Source organism: Sphaeramia orbicularis, chromosome 21, assembly GCF_902148855.1.
Source record: "Sphaeramia orbicularis chromosome 21, fSphaOr1.1, whole genome shotgun sequence".
Lineage (NCBI taxonomy): Eukaryota > Metazoa > Chordata > Actinopteri > Kurtiformes > Apogonidae > Sphaeramia > Sphaeramia orbicularis.
In genome coordinates, this window is record NC_043977.1 from 15,649,703 (window position 1) to 15,667,170 (window position 17,468).

Below are 17,468 nucleotides of genomic sequence, written 5' to 3' on the forward strand. Positions count from 1 at the left end.
CTGACGCATTTTGTAATAAACTACCTCAATGCATTATGTAGTAAATTTTTTCACATTATGTAGTAAGTTATTACAATTTGAGAAATTTATTACAAAATGCACTTGACACATTTTTATTTTCATCTTTAAACTGTGTGGTTAAAGTTCTGATTCCATTACCTGTAACTCCTGTGACTAATTTCTTCTAAATTGTTCTGAAATTATATTCATTTTGATTGTTATTACATAATGAACCATGTTATTACATTTTTTAAAAATAAAAATGTGTCAAGTGCATTTTGTAATAAATTTCTCAAATTGTAATAACTTACTACATAATGTGAAAAAATTTCCTATATAATGCGTTGACGTAGTTTATTACAAAATGCGTCATTTTATTACATAATGCGGCTTTATTACAAGATGATGTGACATTCTTATCACATTTTGAACTTTTATTACATAATGGGAATTTATTACATAATGTGGCTCAACAGGGTGGGCGAAACTGGAAATTTTGGTATCAATCTGATACCAATACACACACACACACCTTAGTATCGATACTATCAATAGTTAGATTGATACTCCCTGCCCTAAATTAAGTAGATGAACATTTTCCAATCAACAACAGAGAGTTAATAATACTCACTTTTTATGAGTAATTTGTTGTGTAATCTATTGGGATATGTTAGATGGATTTACCTAATTTCTTTTAGTGTGTTATAGCTGTTAAATTTAATCACATTTTACTCAAAATATGGGGTAAAATCTACTCAACCAAAATGAGTGCAAATTGTTACCTCACTTTTATTGAGTAGATGCTAAAGGTTTGTTTTTACAGTCACTGAATTAGTCCCTGAAAACATGGTCCAGTGGGTGAGATTTAAGGATATTTATGAGACTTAGTGGGTGAACCATCACACACAACCCAGTGATTTACCTTTAAAGCAAATGGTTTGGGATTTGTCACCACATTGGGTTTTGGGAGCTGGAAGGGACCATATTTGGACAGAATGGGCAGAACTGATGGACTGTATGGGGTCATAGATGAGTTAATGTTAAACACTAGCTTAGTGACTCTGTAAAATATTAAACATCATCAAGTATTTGTGTAATAAATAATTTATTGTCTCATTAGTGTATGTTATTAATTATTAACCACAACTGCGATTTATCACTGAATTATTTAATACAACTAAAGACCTGTCTATCAGAAAATATAACCAAAAAAAATGTGTTGTTCAATAAACAGAAGCTCCAAAATCACACCTCGAAGTCTCATATTTGCCCTAAAATCTTGATAGTTTGAAGATGGGCCACCAGAAGTCTTATTGGAGCATCCAAATAAATGGAATGAGATTGGATGTTGGAAAAAAAAAAATATTTACTCAGTATTTTTAGAGAAGATCAGAGTAAGTTTATGGGCGTCAGGGCTTTTTGGAGCAGCATCTACTGGCTGACTTTATTTTGGATCCAGAGTACTTGGAAATGTTGTATTTTTGTTACCTTAGAATGAGACTCTTACATCTACAGAGAGAACAGGTCATTTTCACACTCTCATGTTTCTACAACAGCTCAGGACAGACTTCCTCTTCCCCATTTTATTTAATTTTGTTTAATTGAAAGCCTGTTGTTTTGCAGCCAGTGTAAATGTGTTTGTCTGCCACTTCACTGCTAGACATCACCAATGATCTTTGTAGAACTTACTATTTAGCAGCGGAAAACCAGCATTTCTTCATATCATCTTCACTTTATCTAAAACAGGGGTGTCAAACATACGGTCCTTGGGCCAAAAACGGCCCACAAAAGGATCCAATCCAGCCCATGGGATGATTTTGTGAAATGCAAAAATGAAAATTATATTAGGGGTGTTAAATCATTTAGTTCAGACCAGTTCAATCTTATGTGCATCGGATCAGTAAAATCTGTATCATAATACTGGAGGGTCTCAGAGTGTCTATGTGTGTGTGTGTGTGTGTGTGTGTGTGTGTGTGTGTGTGTGTGTATCTGCACAGTTCTGAAAAATAGAGATGTTTTTAAATGGCTAATTTGGTACCTACAGTTGTGGAATAGGCCCATCTCCGCATTAAATATCTTGGCAAGTTGATAGGACCAATATTTTGTGAGATATTAGTAATTTTGGAATACAATAGCCTTACAATAGTCGCTTTTCCATTGACCTCAAACTGTGCAAATGTTACTTCCGCATAAAAATTTACCCAATGGAAAAACAACAATTTTGCCAAAACTCTTTTTTGATTAAAAGTTTTTGCACTGGCAAGATATGTTTTTTTGGGCATTGCACAATTGATATATCACACAAACCTGCAATGGAAAGACCTTTTTCCACAACTAGAGTCACTTGATTAAAAAAAAAAAAAAAAACGGATGTAGACAGACATTACAACAAGCGAAGAAGAAAAGTTTTGAAAGAAACATGTCGCGGTATGTGTGGACACACCAGGAAACCAAATCATTTTTTAATTTAGTACAGGATAGAGGGGTAATATATAATAATAATGAATATATCTGTAAATCAACATATTTACGTTCGTCGCCATGTTTATCGAATGACTTCTTGTGTCATCTCATAATAATAAATAAAGAAATCATCGCATTTGGAATTTAATGGAAAAACTGACATTACGCACTTCTGTTTTTTTTTACATTTAGTAAATATCGGTAAAGTTTTGCACTTATGTCCAATGGAAAAGCAACTAATCGCATTGCATTGCCCATGACGGTTGATGGGAAGCACAGTGCCATACTGCTTGACAAGATATGAAATTAAAAACAGGAACAACACATTTACTAACTTCAGTCCCTAGATATCGCTATTAATATGAACACACGAGTACTATAATAATAATAATCTATAACCTCCACATTTTTCTTTTTTGTACTGTAAAAACGTACAATTGCATGAAAATGTTTGCAATGCAGACCATCTTTTCATAACTGTTGAAATTGCGATTATTTTTTTTAAGAAGTTTCAGGTTGTACATGCTGGTTCAGGTTATTCACATTTTCGTAAGATGATTTTACTTTTTTTCAGTGTAAAACATAGAAAAAGAGTTGTTATTATTTCTAAGTTATGTTGCTATTATTTCACCGATTTGGCTCATTTGAGATCATACTGGGCTGAACTAAAATGAGTAAGACACACCTGATCTAAAGCGACCCCCCCTCCCTTTCCTAGTTGTTTTCATGCTGGTGAAAACCCTTTCAGACAGCTCAACTTATAAGGAATGTTCAACAGCACATTTTTGGTGAACTATTTAGTCGATTCTGTCTCTGAAAATGACCAAAATCACCTGATGGCTTATTGCTTTGCACAAAAGAAACGCTGTAATATGCTAATGTGCAGTTCCTTCCTTTTGCAGAAACACTGTAAGTAACACAATAATAGTATTCATTGGGTAAGTTCACTAACTAACCAAACTGTGGGGGAGCTTCACCATGGTTTATGATCCAAGACTGTGGTAATTTAGGTCAAAATAGGTAAGAGAACGTGTACAACCCAGTTCTTCTTCAATACTGCCATGAATAATAATCACTTCTCAGTCATTTGGAGGTAATTACATAAATGGATGCTTATTAGTCACTTCCTATTTTATGAGTGTGCATCCAATGAGTTCATTAAATCTCCCGTAAGGAATTTATGGAGGGAGAGCTGCCACTTAATGGTTCAATAAGGGCCTATTAAGTGTGTTTATAATGCTCTGAGGATTATACTCCTTGTTACGAACCTTAATCTGTCCCAAATATATGATCATCAATTACCGAGACATAAAGAGGGATGATCATTTTTGTCATTTTAGGTTGCCTTTTCCCTGTTTTCTGCTTGAGCGAGTACAGATGACAGTCAATTAAGCACAGACAGACTGTATTGTATGTGCCCTCATGTTACAAAGAGCTGCAGAGGAGCAGCTCGTTCTCCTCATTGTGCCAGTTATTCCAGACAGAAGGCATAAACATGATGTAACTCACCTCGCCTGCCATTCACACACACACACACACACACACACACACACACACACACACACATACACACATACACACACACCTTGCTGGGCTGTGTTATATTTTCCCTGCATTTCAAGTATCTGCTGTTCTTCTCGTGTCTTTGCAGCCATGCTCCGTCACGTTGCCTCAGCTGTCTAATCAACCCTCAACGGAGAATTCCTTTAAGACGACATGACAGCAGCTTTTTCCCGCCTCTTCTAATAGAAACTCCTTGTCACATATGCAAACGGAGACATGTCTGATTCTTTTTTGCACTTCGTCTGATCTTTAGGTTTGTGAATATACTAACAGGGAGCAGAGGAGGGGAATTGTTCACAAGAGTTTGAGTGGATTCCTTTCCTGAAGTCGGAACTTAAGCAATAAAGTCGTGGAAAAAAATTATAGTAACACTTTATAACAGTGTTTTTCAACCTTGGGGTGGGGTCGCCTAGAATTCATATGGGGTCGCCTGAAATTTCTAGTAATTGATTAAAAAAATGTAAATAAACTACTAATAAAAACAATTTTCTAATGATTCAGTATATATTTCATTATAATTGAAACACCACACATTTTTCCTAATAAAAAATCAAGTTCAAATAAAATGCAGGATGTAATATCTGAGAGGGTATATCTGGATTGACCCGATCATGTAATTGCATGTGTTACTACACTGCAACCTGCCCGGACGCAGTTGAAACCGGACCGAACAGAGAATGGAAAGATTTCTTCATCCCCCTGGTCCCGCTAAGACACAGGTGTCAAACATGTGGCCCAGGGGCAAAATCTGGCCCACCAAAGGGTTCAGTCCGGCCCTTAGGATGAAGTTGTGAAATACAAAAATTACACTAAGATGTTAACAATCCTTTTAACTCAGCTTCCACCTTCAGATGAATTCAATCTCAAGTGGGTCAAACAATAAAATACTATCATAATAATCTAGAAATACTCACAACTCCAGATTTTTTCTCGTAGTAAATGTAAATATTTTCATGTATTTACACTAAAACAAAGTATAATTTCACAAAAAATGTGAATACATGAACAAATATGAACAACCTAAAATGTTTTAAGAGAAGTAAGTACAATGTTAACAATATTTCACCTGGTATTAAATATTTTGTGTATTTGTAGACCCACTGTGATCTGCAAGTTATAATGAACATATGTAAATGATAAACTGAAGCATAATATTGTTAAAATTACACTTATTGTTTCAGTTTGTTCATGTTATTCACATTGTTTGAAAGAATAGCTTGTAGATGTAAACATTTTCATTGTTTAATTTTACTTTTTTCACTCTAAAACAGAGAAAATTTTGGAGTTGACATTATTCATATATTATTATGCTATTATTTTACTGGTTCGGCCCACTTCAGATCAAATTTAGCTGGACGTGGCCTCTGAACTAAAATGAGTTTGACACCCCTGCGCTAAGACATCTCCAAGAGAAAAATGTCTCTGTTTTGAATGTCTGGGGTTGCCAGAAATTTGTGATGTTAAAATGGGGTCACGAGCCAAAAAAGGTTGGAAACCACTGCTTTATAATAAATACACACTATGAAGCATTAGTTCAGCATTAACAGATACTGTATTCATCATTTATAAAGCATATTTCTGACATGAATACTCATTAGTATATGGTTTATAAGCACAGTTATAATGGCTTTACTCATCATTAATAAGCTCATCCACAACGTGCTTAGTGATTGTATTTTCATACTTTATAAATTATGGATTTAGCATTTAAAAATGTACTACTGCATCACTTATAAACCAGTTATGATGTGCATTTATGCTCGCACATACACTATTAAGACATGCACTAATGGTTACATGTTAATATGTTAGTGCACAGGTGTCAAACATGTGGCCCAGGGGCCAAATCCGGCCCGCCAAAAGGTCCAATCCAGCCCGTGGGATGAGTTTGTAAAATACAAAAATAACACTGAAGATATTAACAATCAAAGGTGTTAAAATCATTTAGGTCAAATCAATCTAAAGTGGATCAGATCAGTAAAATACTACCATAATAACCTATAAATAATGAAAACTGCAAATATTCCTCCTTGTTTTAGTGTAAAAAAAAAGTAAAATTACACAAAAATGGTTACATTTACAGACTGGCCTTTTACAAAAATGTCTGAAAAGTGGAATTTCAACAATATTCTGTCTGTTACTAAATGTTTTGTGTATTTGTAGCTCCACTGTGCTCTGTAAGTTATGATGCACATGTATAAATGATGAACTAAGGCGTAATATTGTTAATATTGCACTTATTTTTCGTAAGAATTTTCAGGTTGTTCATATTTGTTCATTTTATGCTCAAGTACAGTTCGTAGATGTAAACATTTTCATTATAGAATTGTACTTTTTTCACTCAAAAACATAGAGAAAATGTTGGAGTTGACATTATAAGTCCTTATCCTATTATTTGTATTATTTTACTGGTGTGGCCCAGTTTATATCATATTAGGCTGTATTTGGCCCCTGAACTAAAATGAGTTTGACACCCCTGTGTTAGTGGATATTTAATACTAACTCACACATTTCTTTTCCAATAGATGTCCTATAAACAGTTATTAATACAGGAATTCATTATTTCAGGTAGTTATAAAGCACTTAATACTTATTAATTAAGTATATAGTGTGAGCTCATCTAAAGTGTGCACTGTCTTTGCCATCTAAAGCGTTTACAAATGAGATTTAAAGGTTGGCAATGCCTAAAGACTCACAAAAGTTTCAGTTATTCTAGCAAAGGAAAGACACAGCACATGGGATTATTAAAACAAAGTGAATGATTGAATGATTATGATTATGAATGAATGATGATCAATGATGAATGATGAGTAAAACCATTATAACTGTGCTTACAAACCATATACTAATGAGTATTCATGGCAGAAATGTGCTTTATAAATAATGAATTCAGTATTTGTTAATGCTTAACTAATGCTTCATAGTGTGTACTTATTATAAAGTGTTACCAAAATTATTAGCCCATCAAAAGTCCACAAAAACATGGTTATGCAATCCAGTACTAACTCCTGTGTGTATCATGTGACTAAAACAGACAGAAAACATGGAATACCTAAAAGCACTGTTTTTGTCAGTACAACACCATAGATATTGATGTAAGAATAAATAAATAAATAAAGACACCGTTAAATTTGTAAATTTAGTGGTTTTTCTAACCCAAACATGCGGGTTTTTCATAAATCGACAGTCTCATTCCAGGTTTTGTGTGTAACCCATCGTGTCCACTCACGTTACATGCGGAACCTGCTCAGTTAAACACATATAAATGGTGAAAGATTTTGCAACAGCAGTCATTTTTGTGAAACACTCTGCCTTGCATAATGAATTCAATTCCCAAAATGTACCTGTGAGAGAATAAAGAGATACTCCAAAAAATTGTACCGCATAATTTTTGTGTCCTTTTGACAGTGTTACATGCAGATTTTTGTATTAAATAGAATGTAAAATAATATAAAAATGTGTTTTATCTGAAAAATAGTTTCTCTTTTATTTCAGTAAGCATTTATTTTTAAAGTAGACTCAAAGTGCTTCCAAACTTGCTTCATAACATTAGTCTTTTTCATAGAAGTTTCATAGAAGCACCCATCTCTGTTCTTATCAGCAGCTATGATAAACTGATTTACTGGTTGTATACATCAGTGTTGGTAACTTGGCAAAGAAAAGGAAAGGAAAGAGTAAAAATGTACAGTCTCGGAAAAAATGATTAGACCATCAAAAGTCATCAAAAACAATATTTATGCAATCCAGTACTAACTCCTGTGTGTATCATGTGACTAAAACAGACCGAACAGAAAACATGGAATGCCTAAAAGCACTGTTTTTGTCAGTACAATGACATAGATATTGATGTAAGAACTGAAGTGATTTTGGTTATCATTAAGAAAACATGGAAAATGTCTAGATATCAGCTCTGAAATTAAACTATTATGAGCTATTTTTGTTGTTATCCTTATATTTGTCCAAACAAATGTACCTTTAGTTGTACCAGACATTAAAATGAACAAGAAATTGAGGAAAATGAGGGTGGTCTAATAATTTTTTTCCACGACTGTGTATTCTGCATTAGTACTTTGTAACTATAACCATATGATCAATATAAAGCAAGATTAAAAAAAAAAAAAAAAAAAAAAAAACAGAAAAAGAAATATCCCTCAGGTTTAACCAATAAATATTCAACGCTACTTTTATGTCAGTTCCCAAATGAAATTTTCTCTATATCTAATCTTTCTTAAGTGATTTATCACCATTTATTTACAATGTTATCCTCTGTATTTTGTCTTTTATCAGAATAAATCAGGTATGTTATATTTAATTTACTGATCATGTGGATGTTCATAAAAACTCAGATTAAAGTTGAGGGTTAAAACAGTTAAAACTGCAGAAAAAGTGACTTTTTAAGTAAAATCTCTCATTAACTGAACATAAACCAAGTGTCTCCATCCACTGTCATTGATTCAACTCCATGGGTTTTACTGGTGAATCAATGTTGTAGAAGATGACGGTGTTTCCACGGAAACTACGGAGCCTCTGAATGTCCAAATGGGTCATGTCTGATTACCGTGAAAAGATGACAAAGTGCATTTTACACCAATTATTTACATGTATTGATAGGACATTTATGAACATCTAATTGATCAGTAAATTAAATATGAGAAAACACATGATTTTCACTGAAAAAACACAAAGTAAAGAGGATAATATTACAATAAATGGTGGTAAATCACTTAGGAAATGTAAAAAAATAGAGAAAAATCCATTTAGGAACTGCCACAAAACTGGCATTGGGTCTTTATGGGTGAAGAATATAGACACACAGCACATTTTTTAGTATCAGAAAATCAAGTAGTACTTTATTTAATGGAATAAGTCCAAGCTGCAGGCCATCATCAAGAAAAATTCCAGATTTACTTTTAAGGGAATTGTAATTTAAGTTGTCAGGCAGAAAAAAAGAATTCTACACCCCACTGTGGACTGACCTCAAATCTATCCCATAGTAACGTGTCTGGCTGCTCGTATGTGTTTTCAGACATACAGGGGGTTAAATATGTTACTGATAATTGTTCACTTTTGCATAACAGTGTGAAATGGTGTCAAGGTATTTACACACTGGGGGTGTTTTTCCATTAAGTCACACATCATTATTAACAGCCAAGCCAAAAAAAAAAAGAAAAAGGCAGCACCTCGCCATAGGAACTTTCATTGTATAATTACTGCAATTATTAATATGTTTCAATTGTTTAACTCCAGTTGATGCAGTGAGTAGATTCTCATTACTGAAACAACCACCAGTTTTGGGTGCCTTGAAAAGCACAATAGAAATCTAATCCATCATCATCATTATTATTATTATTATTATTATTATTATTATTATTATTATTATTATTATTACCTCCACCAGAAGGTATTGTGATCACTTTGCTTTGTGTGCATACGTGCATGTTTGTTTGTTTGTTAGCAAGATAACTCAAAAAGTTATGGACGGATTTTCATGAAATTTTCATGAAATGTTGATTCTGGCACAAGGAAGAAATGATTACATTTTGGTGGTGATCGGGGGGGGGGGGGGGGTAGATCTGTCTTGGCGGAGGTCTGCACTCTCTCGAGTGCTTTTCTTGTTTGTTTGTGTGTTTGTTTGTTTGTTTGCGACTTTACGGGTAAACTATTCCAACCATCTTTACCAAATTGTACCCACAGATAGGCCTAGGCCCTGGGACCAACCCATTAAAATTTGGGCCAAGTAGGCCAAAGTTTAAGGTCACAGCAAGGTCATAAAATCTCAAATTTTCCTATCACTCATCACTGAGCAATTTTCCAAAATTCATTAAAAAATTCAAAACTACTCCGATTAGCCTCCAATTTGATCCACCCGTAGCTTATAACAATATCTTGTATCTGGCACAAAATTGTCCACATCCACTGTGGAATGTGGACTCTGTGGACATTTACATTTAACACTGAAAATCCCATTTACCACACATTTTTCATTATAACTCAACAAATATTGATTGGAATTTAATATAATTTGACCTACACATGACTGGTACCAAGCTTCAACTTTGTACGAAATATCATTCTGCTCCATTTCTCTTTTGTTACGCTCTGTTGACTTTTGTTATTTTTCATGCACCATTTTCAAAAAATTATTTTAAAAAATGCCATTTGTGAAATATCATTATGAAATTTGTTTTGGACATCCATAGTTTTAAAAGAAATTGTCGATCCACACACACACACCATTCGGGGTGCTTGGCGGAGGTTTGCGTTCTCTGAACACTTATTATTATTATTATCATTATTATTATTATTATTATTATTAGGAAGCTTAAAGATTGGACTGTGTTTCAAATGGAAAAAGGTCAAGTGGTCGGATGAGTCCAGATTAACTGATGAAAAAAGGCAGATGAAGCGATTACCCATCATGCCTAGTGCCTACAGTACAAGCCTGTGGGGGCAGTGTTATGATCTGAGGTTGTTTCAGTTGGTCAGGTCTAGGTTCACAACATTATGTGTCCATAAAATGAGGTCATCTGAACAGGAATGTAACTGGATTATTTTCTTCACTGATGGCATATAGACATTCCACAATGACAACATCAGAATCAGATTGTGAAAGTGATTCAGAAACATGAGACGTCATCTTTCTTGTTCTTTATTCTGCCGCCTTGACGACTGAATATCCCCGTTGTGGGTTCAATAAAATGTAATGTAATTTATTTTCATACATGGATTGGCCACCACAGAGTCCAGACCTGAACTACAATGAAAATGTTTGGGATGTGATGGAAAAGATGTTACAGGGTTCTGGTTCTCCCACTATCAATACGAGATCGTGGCCAAAAATGCACGCAACTATGCAGAAAAATAAATGTTATGTCACTCAAGAAATCAAAAAGAACACAAAAAGCAAATGCATACCTGTAACTGGTGTAAACGTATGGAATAACCTGGATAAAGAATTAAAAACATGCACATCAACCATCAGTCACTGCATTTAAAAGGATGTTTAAAACTAAGGTATTCAATAATTATAAAATATTAAGACAAAGTAAGCTAATTATTAGCATAAATCTAAGATTTTGCTTAGATTCATATTATTTGTTTTATTCAAAGTGTTAAAAACTATCCCATCTAAAAAAAAAATAAGAAGAATAAAAAATGAATAAACATAAAATAAAACTGTGCCGTCTTGTTCTGTTTCTGCAACTGTCCCTCTTGTAAATAAGGTAGGCCAAAATAAGCTGTTGCTTCAGCCTATGCCTTTTCACTCATGTTTAACATAGAAATCCAAATCATATGTATGTATATACTATGTTCTGTTAAATGGACGAATAAAGTCCTACTACTACTACTACGCCTTTGACCAAAGCATCAGAAAGGGACCAAATTGGAAGAGAACCAAAAACAAACAACGTTTAGAACCAAAAAAGTGACAAAGTGATAAAAGTTAGAAGTACAGTTGTTTTCTCCTCTGGACACAGCTGTAAATGTAAAGAATGGTGGTTAATGCTGAAATGGCAGCGTTTCTTCTACACAAGTTGATTATGAGGCTTATGAAGGTATATATTGTGTCATGTAATAATGTGTGTCGATCCATAGCTTTGGAATATTAATAGATGCATACTTATACATACAGCTGTGCTCATAAGTGTACATATCCTGACAGAATGCACATGAGATGGTCTGGGATGTTCCAACATGACAATGACCCAAAACACAAGGCCAAGTCCACCTGTCATTAGCTACAACAGAAAAAAGTGAAGGTGAAGGAGTGTCCATCTCAGCCTCCTGACCTCAATATCATTGAGACACTTTGGGGAGGTCTCAAATATGCAGTTTATGCAAGAAAACCCAAACTCTTAAAGGAACTGAAGGTGTTTTGCCAAGAAGAATGGGCAGCTTTACCTTCTGAGAAAATAAAAGAGCCTCATCCACAACTACCACAAAAGACCTCAAGCTTTCACTGATGTTAAATCACTGACAGAAAACTCCAGTTCTTTGAAACTGGAGCCTTTATTGGTCCTTCTGAACAACCCCAAAAAATTGTTTTCAAATATCAATTTCCATGTATGAGTTTCAATTTTGTATCATTTTTGATACATCAGGTCTCAATGCTCAAATATTATTATTTTTGAACAAACAAAAACATAATAGACACAAACATGTGTAACAAATTGGTAATTCCTTTTCAAAATTGGCAAAGTTCTGCCTCCTTCCTCATTAACAACAATCTTATAGTGTCACTGGAAAGGACTCTGATGAATGAATTCCTCCCCCTGGTGGATTATCTGTGTATTGCATGTATCTAATTGTGTACATTAGGTTTTTCAAGAAAAAAATATCACACTGATCATGTAGAGGGCTTCAAAACTCATGTATCAAATATAATATGTTTGGTGTTATAAGGTTAAACGGGTCAATACAGAGTATGCAACTAGTAGGAACTGGAGTATGTCAACTTCAGATCAGGGTCATTTGGACACTTTCTGTTGTCAGTATGATTTAAAAAGAGCAAACACATTTGTTTGATAAAAAAAAAAATGGCTTCACCCAACCACTGGCCACAAGTGAAAGAAAAGTTTCTGTATTGTCTTTCATATTCTCAAAAAAATGGCCAAAGAATCACACATTCTGTTAGGGTATGTAAATTTATGAGCACAATTGTATTACCCCTTTAAAGAACGATAATGTGTGTGGGTGATTTGTAGATTACAATGTTGAACACTTGGTCAGTTTAATCTGATATTTAACCCTGTAAAGCCTGAACCATTAAATCATTGACACAAAATTCCAGTTCTTTGAAACTGGAGCCTTTATTGGTCCTTCTGAACCCCCCCCCCCCCCCCAATATCAACTTCCACATTCACACCTATGAGCAATTTAGATGAACCAATTAACCTCTCAATGCATGTCTTTGGATGGTGGGAGGAAGCCGGACTACCTGGAAACAACATACGCAAACATGGGGAGAACATGCAAACTCCACACAGAATGGTCCCACCCCCACTGACTGGTGTTGGAATCAAACCCAGGACCTTCTTGCTGTTGAGGCACGAGTGCTAACCACTGCACCACAGTGTTGTTTGTCTGTATATGTCAACCCTAAGATAAAGCGAATTCAGAAAATGAATGAATGAATTTCCATGTGTGAATTTCAATTTTGTATCATATTTGATACATCAGGTCTCAATGCTTAAATATTATTATTTTTGAACAAACAAAAATATAACACAAACATGTCTAACAAATTGGTAATTCCTTTTCAAAATTGGCAAAGTTCTGCCACCTTCCTCATTAATAACAATCTTGTAGTGTCACTGGAAAGGCCTCTGGTGAATGAATTCCTCCCCCTGGTGGATTATCTGTGTATTGTATGTATCTAATTGTATACATCAGGTTTTTCAAGACAAAAAATATCACACTGATCATATAGACCACAGGTGCCAAATCCAGCCCGCCAAAAGGTCCAGTCCGGCCCTTGGGATGAAGTTGTGAAATGCAAAAATTCCACTAAGATATAAACAATCCTTTTAGCTAAGCTTCCACATTCGGACAAATTCAATCTCAAGTGGGTCAAACCAATAAAATACTATCATAATAATAAATACTCACAACTCCAAATTTTTTCTCTTATTAATTACCTCCGCCAAGGAGGTTATGTTTTTGCCAGGGTTTGTTTGTTTGTTTGTCTGTTTGTTTGTTTGTCTGTCCGTTAGTGTGCAACATAACTCAAAAAGTTATGGACAGATTTGGATGAAATTTTCAGGGTTTGTTGGAAATGGGATAAGGAAGAAATGATTACATTTTGGTGGTGATTGGGGGGGGGGGGGGGGGGCCCACGGGGGGGGCCACTGATCAGCCTTGGCGGAGGTCTGCGCTCTCCGAGTGCTTCTAGTTGTAAATATTTTCATGTGTTTACACTAAAACAAAGTATAATTTCACAAAAAATGTGAATAACTAACAAATATGAACAACCTGAAATGTTTTAAGAGGACAATGTTAACAATATTCTGCCTGATATTAAATGTTTTGTGTATTTGTAGACCCGCTGTGATCTGTAAGTTATAAAGAACATGTGTAAATGATAAACTGAGGCAGAATATTGCAAAATTACACTCCAGTCTGGCCCTTTGGATGAATGTGTGAAATGCAAAAATAGATACACTACCAGGCAAAAGTTTGGACTCACCTTCTTATTTAAATGACATGAGATGGACCACAGATGGCCAACAAGAGCTCAGCATCATCTGGAACTCCTTCCAGACTTTTGGAAAACATTTCAGGTGACTACCTCATGAAGCTCATCAAGAGAATGCCAAGAATGCACAAAGCAGTAATAAAAGTAAAATGTGGCTATTTTGAAGAATCTAAAATATAAAACATGCTTTGAGTTTTGTCACACCTTTTTAAACTACATAATTCCATATGTGTTCATTCATAGTTTTGATGCCTTCAGTGAGAATCTACAATGAAAATAGTCATAAAAATAAAGAAAAATCAGGTGAGTCCAAACTTTCGCCTGGTAGTGTATTAAGAAATTAACAGTTCTTTTAGTTCAGGTTCCACATACAGACCGATTCAATCTCCAGTGGGTCAGACCAGTAAAATAGCATCATAATAATCTATAAATACTCAAAACTTGACATTTTTCTCCTTGTAAATGTAAATATTTTTATGTATTTACACTAAAACAAAGTATAATTTCACAAAAAAAAAAGTGCATAATCTGAACAAATGTGAAAAACCTGAAACGTCCTCAGAAAAATAAGTGCAATGTTAACAATAGTCTGCCTGATATTAAATGTTTTGTGTATTTGTAGACCCGCTGTGATCTGTAAGTTAAAATGAACATGTGTTAATGATAAACAGAGGCAGAATACTGTAAAATTACACTCCAGTCTGGCCCTTTGGATGAATGTGTGAAATGCAAAAATAGCTATTAAGAAATTAACAGTTCTTTTAGTTCAGGTTCCACATACAGACCGATTCAATCTCCAGTGGGTCAGACCAGTAAAATAGCATCATAATAATCTATAAATACTCAAAACTCGACATTTTTCTCCTTGTAAATGTGAATATTTTCATGTATTTACACTAAAACAAAGTATAATTTGACAAAAAAAAATGTGAATAATCTGAACAAATGTGAAAAACCTGAAACGTCTTCAGAAAAATAAGTGCAATTTTAACAATATTTTTCCTGTTATTAAATGTTTTGTGTATTTGCAGACCCGCTGTGATCTGTAAGTTAAAATGAACATGTGTTAATGATAAACTGAGGCAGAATATTGTTAAAATTACACTTATTGTTTCAGTTTGTTCATGCTATTCACATTGCTTGAAAGGATAGTTTGTAGATGTAAACATTTTCATTGTTTAATTTTACTTCTTTTACTCTAAAACAGAGAAAATTTTGGAGTTGACATTATTTATATATTATGTTATTATTTTACTGGTTCGGCCCACTTCAGATCAAATTTAGCTGAACGTGGCCCCTGAATTAAAATGAGTTTGACACCTCTGATGTAGAAGGCCACAAAACTCATGTATCAAATTCGATACATTTGGTGTTACAGGGTTAAAACAGCACAAAACTAGCCTTAAACTGATCAAAGTGAAGTGACTGGAGACTGATGAGATGTTGGTGTGTGTGCGTTTCACCGATAGATCTGAGAATGTCTGTAAAGTTCAGACTGCGCTGGAGGCTCGGTGTCTCAGGCCGTGTCATCAGACTGACAGTTTTCTCACTCACACACATCGTAAAGGACAGAAGAGAAAGAGTGGCACAATGATATGTTTATTGAGAGGCTTTGGATAATAGAAAAGGTGGTGGCTGCTGCTGGAATGTCACAACCATCGACAAAAAACGTGGACATGAACTCCCCTTATCTAGACGCGCACACACCCACACACACATTCATACACTCATGCTCCCACGCTGCAAAGAGAGAAAAAACTTACGGCAATGCACAGGACAAGACGGCTTCACAGTTTCTACAAGCTCAATTCTACATGAAAAATTCACAGTTACACATATATGAGGGAGATTTTCTTAGGCACGGCAAAAGCAATAAGATGTGATTCTCCAACAACAATAAATTAATAATAAAAATAAAACATTTTTCACATTTCATAAATCTACAGAAGCCCAGATGGACTGAGTGTTTACACTGGACTTCAGGTGATATAGGGGAAATGGTATCAGGATAAATGCATTATGGGTAAACGGAGAGTAAAATGCAAAATGTGTTGTCTCTTTACCGGACCTGCTACCAGAGTAAGGACTCAGTTCATCTGGTAAACCCCTGTATACATCTTTATATGGTCTCTCTTCCTATACATATACACATTTAGGATTTGCAGAACTTGGGACTAGAACATTTAATATAAATGTAATCCCATGTCAGTCAGAAGAATGGCTATTAGGAGCATTTAGAGTCTACATACAGCCCCACTGGTCCATGTTCAGTGGTGACGACGCCTTAAAATGATGATATACAAGTAAATCACATACAGACAATATCACAGACAGTTAATAGAGCTGTCTTTGCTCTTTTTCTATATTTGCAATTCAAGTTCAGAACAGTTCACTGCGTCGTCCTGCGTGTGCAGAATCTCTTCAGGAATACGCTAAATACATAACAAGGTAACCATTGATTATTTAGCTCTGCACACCAACACGACAAGAACAACAAGACGGACCTTCGCACTCCCCTCGCCTCGTCTTTGGAAAACCTTGTGCTCGGATGTAAAAGTCAGTGACGACCCCCTCCCCCTCCCTCTGTCTCTCTCATACCGAGGGATGCAACATACATGAGATCTTAACCTTAATGTTATTCTTTTACGATGAGCGCCGCCGAGTACTAAGCTGGTGTTGTTTGTGAGAAGAGACGAAGCAAGCGCAAGTAGTTCAAGTGGGAGTGGGTTTGGTTTGTTTGTTATTCTGTTATTTAGTCCTTAGAGGAGCCTCGGGGGATCCACGCAGAGAAACTAGGAAGTACTGAGGCAATAAACACTTCCCAAACAGTTTGACAACACTAAGAAGAAGAAATAATACTGATAAGATATTGCTGGCATTCAGACTCAAATTCCTGCACATCTGCAACATCAGAAAACACCCTTTAGTACAGAGATGTAGAGCTGCAACCGATTAATCCACTAGGTGCTTGAAGTTAATGCAAAAAGTCCCGATTCGATTAATCGACTCGAATTGATTGAAGGGAGATATTCTATTGCAGTTTTGCTGAATTGAAGCTTCTTTGTGCGTCACAATAAGCGTCCGTGTGAGACACAACAGTGGAACCGATGTTTAACAGCAGAGAAATGAAGGAAACAAAGGTTTGATTCAGAATTGTGGTTGAATGATTTTTTTGGATCACTTTAAGTCGATTAATCGGTTGCAGCTCTAGAGAGATGTTTGTCCTATTTTATTCAGTTGCACTTTC

The 17,468-nt window shown here is 35.1% G+C and overlaps 1 long non-coding RNA gene across 1 annotated transcript; it reads right to left on the bottom strand.

The window, feature by feature from the left end:
- Window positions 1–2,973: 2,973 nt before the first annotated feature.
- Window positions 2,974–17,150, bottom strand: LOC115412191 (uncharacterized). Its single transcript, XR_003934307.1, has 3 exons — window positions 16,820–17,150; window positions 16,717–16,725; window positions 2,974–2,988 (listed from the first exon to the last, which is right to left on the bottom strand). It is a non-coding gene; the product is annotated as an uncharacterized LOC115412191 (long non-coding RNA).
- Between the last annotated feature and the right edge of the window lie 318 nt (window positions 17,151–17,468).